At 57.1% G+C, this 8,680-nt stretch overlaps 1 long non-coding RNA gene across 1 annotated transcript; it reads left to right on the plus strand.

The window, feature by feature from the left end:
- The first annotated feature begins 9 nt into the window (after positions 1-9).
- On the plus strand, positions 10-8,038 carry LOC149851742 (uncharacterized). Its single transcript, XR_016439555.1, has 4 exons — positions 10-1,881; positions 2,191-2,268; positions 3,033-3,147; positions 4,661-8,038. It is a non-coding gene; the product is annotated as an uncharacterized LOC149851742 (long non-coding RNA).
- The last annotated feature ends 642 nt before the right edge of the window (positions 8,039-8,680 follow it).

An 8,680-nucleotide genomic window follows, 5' to 3' on the forward strand; every position in this document is an offset into this window, starting at 1 on the left:
CACCGCAGGGGACACGTGTGAGATGGACCTGGGCCGTCTGCTCTCTGTGCACGGACAAGAAATGGTGTGAGTTGGGAGCTGTTGTTGGAGTCCCTTTCCTCATCCGCTGTCACAGTGTCCTGGAGGGAAACCCTCGCAGGGGCCAGTCCTGGCTGAAGCCCCTCCTCGTGAGTCCCATCAGGTCGTGTGCGAGCCAAGCCCGGGTCTCACACCCATGGCTGATGCAGCGGTGTGGCCGACGCGGCCGAGACGTGCCCGCGGGGAGCCCCGGAGAACGCGACACGCGTCACAATGGTAAAACTTGAAGAGGGACAAAGGGAGACAAAATACAGGGATACCTCTGGGATCTGCCTGGACCAGTGGGATTAACACTCTTCCTTCACAACACGTGTTTGAGTCCATCTGGTCAAGACTTAGTTCTCCAGCTCCTCTGCCGACAGGTACTTCTGATCAAGGACCCCCCCGCTCCGGCGCTGGGTGGACGTGGGGTTTGCACTGGGTCGGAGCAGGGCGGCTGCTCACCCGGCATGTCATGATTGTGATCTTTTGTTTCACAGGCCGTGCAAAACTGTGTAGACACTGCTGGAGGATGTCATCACCATGAGCACATTTTTCTCCGGATACAGGGCCTTCGCTTCTCCTGGCGAGGTCCTAGCCGTGCTCCTCAGCAGGTAAGAGCCAAGAGCTGTGGAGGAAGCTGTGATGGCCTTTGCTGCTGGGACATGGCAAGAAATGCTCTCAAGTAGTGGTGAAGAAGGCATACTTAAGAAGCTAAATGAGAGGCATGTATTTCTATCAAGCTTGACGAAGTCAGCTGAAACAGGGTTGGAAATGCCTCCTCCCATCCCAGTGCTTCCTCAGACAAGGAGCCCAGTCAGGAAACTGGACTGTTTGGTCCTTCGGTGGAAAGGCAGGAGAGCTGGAGGCAAGCAGTCCTCCGAACCGCCGAACACACGGCTGGAAAACTCCCGCGTTAACACATCCAGGCTATCGCTACCCCCCTGCACAACTCTGCTCCATGAATCGGGCTCTGCTGGATCAGAACAGGGATTTCACAGGCCCCGAGGCACAAAGCATCGTCCCTTCCTCACCCTGCGCCGCAATACTCCTCCAGCTCTGCTCTCGTGGAGGGACAGCACACCGACAGCTTTGGTTTTCAGGGAAATCCTGGTGGAGCCGGACGAGATGGACCAGGGGCTCTTGTCTCTGGCACTGTTTTTTTGGGAGCGCTGATGTCCACGGGCACCATATCCCACATCTCAAACAGAAAACACTTTGACTTCCAAGGAATCCAAGCTGAGGTGGAGTTAGCAATGAAGTGTTACTTGATCTCGATGTTCAGACTGGTAGAGAAGTGCTCTTTATTCTGCCTTGAGTTTTTGACTGTCCTGCCCCCAAAGCCTGCTGCAAATCATTAGCACCTCTGCTGTGCAGTCACTTGGAGGATCCAGGGATTGTTTGTTGGGCCCCTGCTCCCTTCCCCCCACTGCTAGGGGTGGCACAAGGCAGGGCAGGGCGGCACCTGAGAGACTAACTTGTTCAGAGAGGTGCAGGCTTTTGTCGGCCTTCCTCAGCTGCTGCGACCGGACTTGCAGAGAGCAGGAGGACTGACCAGAAAGGAATAGAGTCACTTGGATACAAAGGCGAGGGAAGAGGGGAGGAAGAGGCAGGCAGAGGGGGACTGCTGAGACGAGGGGAAAGTGGACTGAAGAGGCCAAGGAGGAGAAAAGCAGCAGTTAACCAGTGAAGGGAACTAAGGTTTATAAAAGCAAGTCCAGGAAATGGGATAAAAACCCATCATTTCAGTGCAGATCAGACTTAACCCAGTCCTGTCCATGGGCGAGTTCTTGTTCTCCAATGTTGCGTCCAAGTTGTTTGCAGGTAAGAGTAAGGGCCGTGAGCGTGCAGGGACGTCACAGGGCTCGGCCAAAGGCTTGTGGGTCTTTCTGGAGCGGGTGTCAAATCGGAGTCCATTCATTCATGAACTTGATATAAAATGTTAGTCGGATGACATTAGGAGTAAGGGGAGTAAAGAGAATGATATTCTTCCTCTTTTTTCTCTAAGAATAGTTTGAATAGAGAAATCTTGATTTTTCATTGTCTGGGCAAGGTTTTGACATAAACTGCCTTACCTTTCCGACATAGACTGTTCTTTTAATAACTGTCTAAAATATTCATTTTGATATTTAGGCATGGAAATGTGGAGACCTGGAATGGTTCAGGAGATGCCAGTCAGGATTTCTCCGAGTCCAGAACAGTCCTCGGGAAGTAAGTGCGGCTTTCTGCTGTACAGCAAAACCTCAGTCTGGATTCAGAGGATGTGGTAAATTTAATCATCCATATATATGATAAATGTGTGTGTGTGTGTGTGTGTATGTATGTATGTATGTATATATATACACACAGCCAGGCTTATTTGTATAAACAAAGAATTAACTGTATCATGCCTACATTAATTGACAGAGACTGGGATGCTGCCCCAAAACTGAACAGATCTGGTCTTTTATTTGGGGTTCAATAATTTCTGGGTGAACAAACAAAGCATGCTTGTTCCCCTTGCTTCTTTTAACCACAAATGTGCATGTCACTGTCTCTTAGGATTTCACTTTCTATTCTGGAAGTGCCTACAGACCCTAGGGGAGACGCAACCCTGGCCCCAGAGGGGTTGGCACCGGGCAGGTCCCTGCGGGAGAGGGCAGAGACTTGCGCAGCCCGGGTGGCTGGGTCGCAAGGTCCAGTCGGTGTCAGAGGAAGGCTGCCGCCCTGTGCTCAAAGGCAGGGGCAAGGTCTGTTCAGAAGAAAGTGAACCAACACAAAGGGTGTGGACTGTCAAGTCCTTGCTCAGATGTGACTTGATAGGAGTGTTGTTTGTACAAGTGTGGCAGGATTTGGCCCCAAATCACTTTGTACAATTAAGAAACCTTCTGAGCTGTGTGGTCTGTGTTTTGAGCTTGTAATGAAATCCCAAACTAAGAAAGTTTTGCACGCTTGGTTGGGAACGTTTCGTGAAGCTCTGCTCCCGTCATTCCTAGTTGCTCCCGTCGTCCAGTCTACCCAAGCAGGATTGCCGCTCTCAAACGACTCTTTGTGGCCAGAAAAGGAAGCGGAAGCAGCTTTAAATGAAAAGAGGGGAAGACATGTCAAATGGTAAGCCAGTGTGTGCCTCTGCATGTGCATATGCATGTCTGTCCGTGTGTGTGTGTTCATGGCAGGGACACACCCATCTGCATGTGTGCATGTGTCTGTCCGTGTGTGTGCGTGCATGCATCTGTGTTCATGGCATGGTGAGTGTGTTTATGTCTCCATGTTTCATAGTTGGTCGGGTCGGAAGGGACCGGAGCAGATCATCAAGTCCGACCCCCTGCCATGGCAGGAAAGAGACTGGGGTCAAACGACCCCAGCAAGGTGTTCATCCTCCTCTTAAACCCCCCCAGGGTAGGAGCCAGCACCACTTCTCTTGGAAGTTGGGTCCAGACCCTAGCCGCCCTGACCGTGAAGTCGCGCCTCCTGATGTCTAGTCTAAATCTCCCCTCTGCCAGCTTGTGACCGTTATTCCTGGTCACTCCTGGCAGTGCTCGGGGGAACAGGGACTCCCCCAGTGCCTGCTGGTCCCCCCTGACTAGTCTGTAACAGGCCACTAGATCCCCCTCAGCCTTCTCTTGTGGAGGCTGAACAGGTTCAGGTCCCGTCGCCTCTCCTCGTAGGGCCTGCCCTGCTGCCCCCTGACCATGCGAGTGGCCTCCTCTGGACCCTCTCCATGGTGTCCACATCCCTCCTGAAGTGCGGTGCCCAGAACTGGACGCAGTACTCCAGCTGCGGCCTGACCAGTGCCGCATAGAGGGGGAGGATCACCTCCCTGGACCTGCTCGAGATGCATCTGTGGATGCAGGACAAGGTGCGGTTGGCCTTCCTGACCGCGTCCCCACACTGCCGGCCCATGTTCATCTTGGAGTCAATGATGACTCCAAGATCCTTTTCTGCCTCGTGCCCTGACAAGAAGGGAGGTCCCCAACCTGTAGGTATGGTGCTGGTTCTTCCTTCCCAGGTGCAGCACCTTGCACTTGTCAGTGTTGAATCCCATCCTGTTCTCATCCCCCCACCCCTGTAACCTGTCCAGGTCTGATTGCAGCCTATTCCTCCCTTCTAGCGTGCCCACATCCCCCCACATCTTAGTGTCATCAGCAAATTTGAACACGTGCTTTTTACCCCCTCGTCCAAGTCACTGATGAAGATGTTGAACAGTGCGGGCCCGAGGACCGAGCCCCGGGGGACCCCACTGCCCACGTCCTTCCAGGGCGAGAAGGACCCATCCACCACCGCTCTCTGGGTGCGGCTCTCCCGCCAGTTGGTGACACATCTGACTGTGTGGGGGTCGACACCACAGCCCCCAGTTTTTCTTAACAAGAACGGGGTGAGAGACAGTGTCGAAGGCCTTCCGAAAGTCCAGAAAGACGATGTCCACTGCTCCCCCTGCATCCACGTTCACCTCACGTCAGTGGCAGAGCGCCTGCATCTGTGAGGTGAACCGGTGCCTCCGGAGTTGGTATCGTTACGCCGGATTTGGCTTCCTGGACCATGACCCACACTTCAGAGCAGAGGGCGTCCTGGGGTGTGATGGTCTCCATCTCCCCCCCAAAGGTAAGGGTTTGTTTTCTTACAGGCTAGTTGACCTCCTCCGCCGGGCTTTAAACTAAGTTCATCGGGGGACGGGGATCCACGGGAGCAAGAGACAACTCAGCAGGTGTAGGACCTGCCCAGGTAAGAGCTCAGGTATACACCAAGGGACGAGTTGTCTCTCAGGAAGGGGCGGGGGGTGCCCAGGGCTTCCTTGGGGGGATTAAGTGTCTCTTCACTAATGCAAGACGCCTGGGGAACAAGCAGGAGGAGCTTGGTCTCCTCCTTGCAAGTAGTAAAATCGACCTGGGTGGCCTGGTGGAGACATGGTGGGATGAAGCTTTTGACTGGGCAGTAGACATCGAGGGCTCTAGGTTGTTTAGAAGAGATGGGAAGGGGAAAAAGGTGTGTGGGGGGGTTGCGCTCTGTGTCAGGGACCAGTATACCAGCTCTACTTCCAAGTGGGACCAGAGGAAGGCTTCACTGAGACCCTGTGGGTCAAGCTCCAAGGAGGGCGGGGGGAGGGAGCTGGTGGTAGGGTTTACTACAGGCACCACATCAGGAGGAAGAGCTGGATGTGCAATTCTCCAGGCAGCTGGGGAAGGCCGGGCGTGCAAGGGATGTTGTGCTCATGGGGGATATGAACTACCCTGCCATCAACTGGGAGGAGCAGGCGGCCAGGTCGAGCCCCTCACGAAGGCTCCTGACGTGCGTCCAGGACCTGCACCTCGTGCAGGAGGTGCTCGTCCCCACGAGGGAAACGCCGTACTGGATCTGGTGTTGCCTCTGGGGACGACCTGGTGCGGGAGGTGCTAGCACAAGGGAGGCTGGGGACAGTGATCATGAAATGATCCCGTTTGCTATTCAGAGGAAGGCGGGGAGGGGAACTAGCTCAGCGCAAATGCTTGACGTTAGGAAAGCCAACTTCGCTGTGCTCAGGGCAGTAGTCAGGGAGGCACTCGGAGCCCGGGGTAGCTAGTCTGGGGGTCCAGGAAAGGTGGTGCGTCCTCAGGGAGGCTATCCTTGGGGCGCAGCAGGATGCAATTCCTCTGTGCAGGAAGGAGGGAAAAGGGCCCAAGAAACCTCCATGGCTGAGCACGGATGTCCAGGCTGGCCTGAGGGCAAAGAAAAAAGCGTACTGGCGGTGGAAGCAGGGGCAGGGACCCAGGAGGAGTACACCTCCCTGCCCCGAGCTTGTAGGGATTTGGTGAGGAAGGCGAAAGCAGCACTGGAGCTTAGATTAGCTTCTGGGATTAAGGATAAGAAAACAGCCTTCTTCAAGTATACAGGTAGCAAGAAGAAGCCTCGGGGTAACATCGGACCCCTACGGGGCGGGGCAGGGCAGGTGGTGACGGAGGCGCGAGAGAAGGCCGAACTCTGCAACAAGCTCTTTGCCTCCGTGTCCCTGTCCGCTGACACCGGGGCGCTCTCGGGTGACAGCGTAGAGAGGCCGGGAAGGCTGCGAGCCCCCGACTGCTAGTTCAGACCTAGTTCAGGATTACCTGGAGGGCTTAGATGTGTCCAAGTCGGCGGGCCCGGATGACCTTCATCCGCGGGTGCTGAGGGAATTGGCTGGTGTCATCGCGGAGCCGTTGGCACGGCTGTTCGAGGACTCCTGGTGCTGGGGCCAAGTCCCTGAGGACTGGAAAAGGGCCAGTGTGGTCCCTCTTTTCAGGAAGGGGAGGAAGGAAGAGCCTGACAACTCCAGGCCAGTCAGCCTCACTTCTGTCCTGGGGAAAGTCTTTGAAAAAATGATCAGGGCCACATCTGTGAGAGCCCTGCAGGGGAAGGGATGTTGAGGGGTCACCAGCACGGGTTCGTGCCAGGCCGATCCTGCCTGACCAACCTGGTCTCTTCCTATGACCGGGGAACAAAGACCCTAGATGGGAAGGAGGAAGTCCGATGTTGTCTTCTTGGACTCCCAGAAGGCTTCGACACCGTGTCCCCCCCAGTTCTGGTGGGCAAGCTGAGGGGCTGCGGCATTGCCGAATGCACGGTCACACGGGTGGCAGACTGGCTCCAGGGGCGCACCCAGAGGTGGGGGGGACGGGTCGATGTCGACCTGGGGGGTGTGGGCAGCCGAGTCCCCCAGGGCTCGGTCCTGGGGCCGGTGGTGTTCAACATCATCAGCGACCTGGATGAGGGGGTGGAGAGCACCCCGCTCAAGTTCACTGATGACACCAAGCTGGGGGGTAAAGTGAATACCCCGGCAGGCAGGGACCGCGTCCAGGCAGAGCTGGATAGGTTGGAGACGTGGGCGGATCTGAACAGGATGCGGTTCAACAAGGACAAGTGCAGGGTGCTGCACCTGGGGAGAGGGAACCAGCATTACGGTATAGGTTCGGGGCTGCCCCTCTCGGCAGCACAGAGGCAGAGAGGGATCTTGGAGTCAGGACTGACTCCAGGATGAATGTGAGTCGCCAACGCGACGAAGCAATAGGCAGAGCCGACCGCACCCTGTCCTGCAGCAACAGCGGCATCACTGACAGGGCCAGAGAGGTCTTGCTCCCCCTCGTGCGGCGCCGGTCAGGCCGCGGCTGGAGTCCTGTGTCCACTACTGGGCACCGCACTTCGGGGGGACGTGGGGAACCTGGAGAGGGTACACACGAGGCCACTCGTATGGTTGGGGCCTCCGTGGCCAGCCCTATGAGGAGAGGCTGAGGGACCCGAATCTCTTCAGTCTCCGCAAGAGGAGGCTGAGGGGGATCTTGTGGCTGCTACAGCCTTATCCGGGGCCAGCAGCAGGGACTCGGGGACAGTCTGTTCCCCAGGGCCCCCTTGCAGTCACCAGGAACAGTGGCCACAAGCTGAGGGAGGAGAGGTTGAGGTTGGATATTAGGAAGAACGACTTCACGGTAAGGGTGGCCAGAGCCTGGAACAGGCCCCCAGAGAGGGGGTGCTCTCCCCTTCCCCGGGGATCTTCCAGAGGAGACTGGACAGGCACCTGGCTGGGGTCTCATGACCCCTCCACCCCCAGTGCGCCTTCCTGCCCACGGCGGGGGTCGGACTCGATGATCTGTCTGGGTCCCTTCCCACTCACTGAGTCTATGATTGCATGCACAGATTTTCTGTGATGTTATAATAGTCCTGATAATTTATTCTTCCGTTTTTATATTCTGTTTTAAGATAAACACTTTTTTTTTTCTCATCCATACCACTTGAATTGAGGTTTGGGTTGATTTTTTTAAATGGTATTTGTTTTAATGGAAGTGAAAATAATAAGTAATCATTTAAATTACATGATTTTTAGAGCCAAAGTGAAGATCTGTGCATGTGAGGAATCAATCCCTGTCCGAACAGCTTGCTAAGAAGGACTTTCCCAACTCCTTGAGTTGGTCGAATAAGATACTGGATTTACCCAAAGAAAAGAGAGAGTGGGAGAGAGTGTGTTTGTGTGTGTGCGTGTGCAAAGATCGGATTTGTAAGTCACCTGCGTCTCCACACGTCCGAGTCTGCATCCCGCCCTCCTCTTCCCTTTTTTCTCCTTTTCTCTCTGATCTCCCGGCCCCGCCGCTGGGTGCGGTCGTCTCCCCCGGGCAGGACAAACGCACCCGCACTATCCGCCCCCCCGCCCGCCACCACACAGCCGTGCCCCCGCGGCACTGCGGCGGCGCTCCCGGCTCCCCGGGCGGGCGGCGGGGGGGGGGGGACACTGCCCGGCTCCCCGCACGGCTGCGGGCGGTGCGGGAGCCCGGACGAGATCTCGCGGCCACAACCGCGTCGGTCCCGCGCCGCCGGCGGCGCTCTCGGCCGGGAGCCGGAGCCGGGATGCCATTGGCCGCCCCGCCGCGCGTGCCCGCCCCCCGGGAAGTGGCAGGCGCCGATTGGCTGCTGCCGGCCGAGGGGCGCGGTCGCGCAGCGCGGTCCCGCGTGCAGGTGCCGGTGCGGGTGCGCCCGGGCTGTCCCGGCCCCGGCCCCGGCCCCGGAGCGCGGCGGGGGCGGGGGCAGCAATGCGGGGGGGGCAGTGCACCCCGCCCTGACAGGGCCGCCGCAGCGCCGCCTGGGGCTGGGGCGGGGCGGGGCGTGGAGCAGCGCCGGGGGCGGGGCGGGCCTGGGAGGAGCTGCG

The sequence above is a fragment of the Crocodylus siamensis genome, unplaced genomic scaffold, assembly GCF_052110815.1.
Source record: "Crocodylus siamensis isolate JL-2025a unplaced genomic scaffold, ASM5211081v1 HiC_scaffold_294, whole genome shotgun sequence".
Lineage (NCBI taxonomy): Eukaryota > Metazoa > Chordata > Crocodylia > Crocodylidae > Crocodylus > Crocodylus siamensis.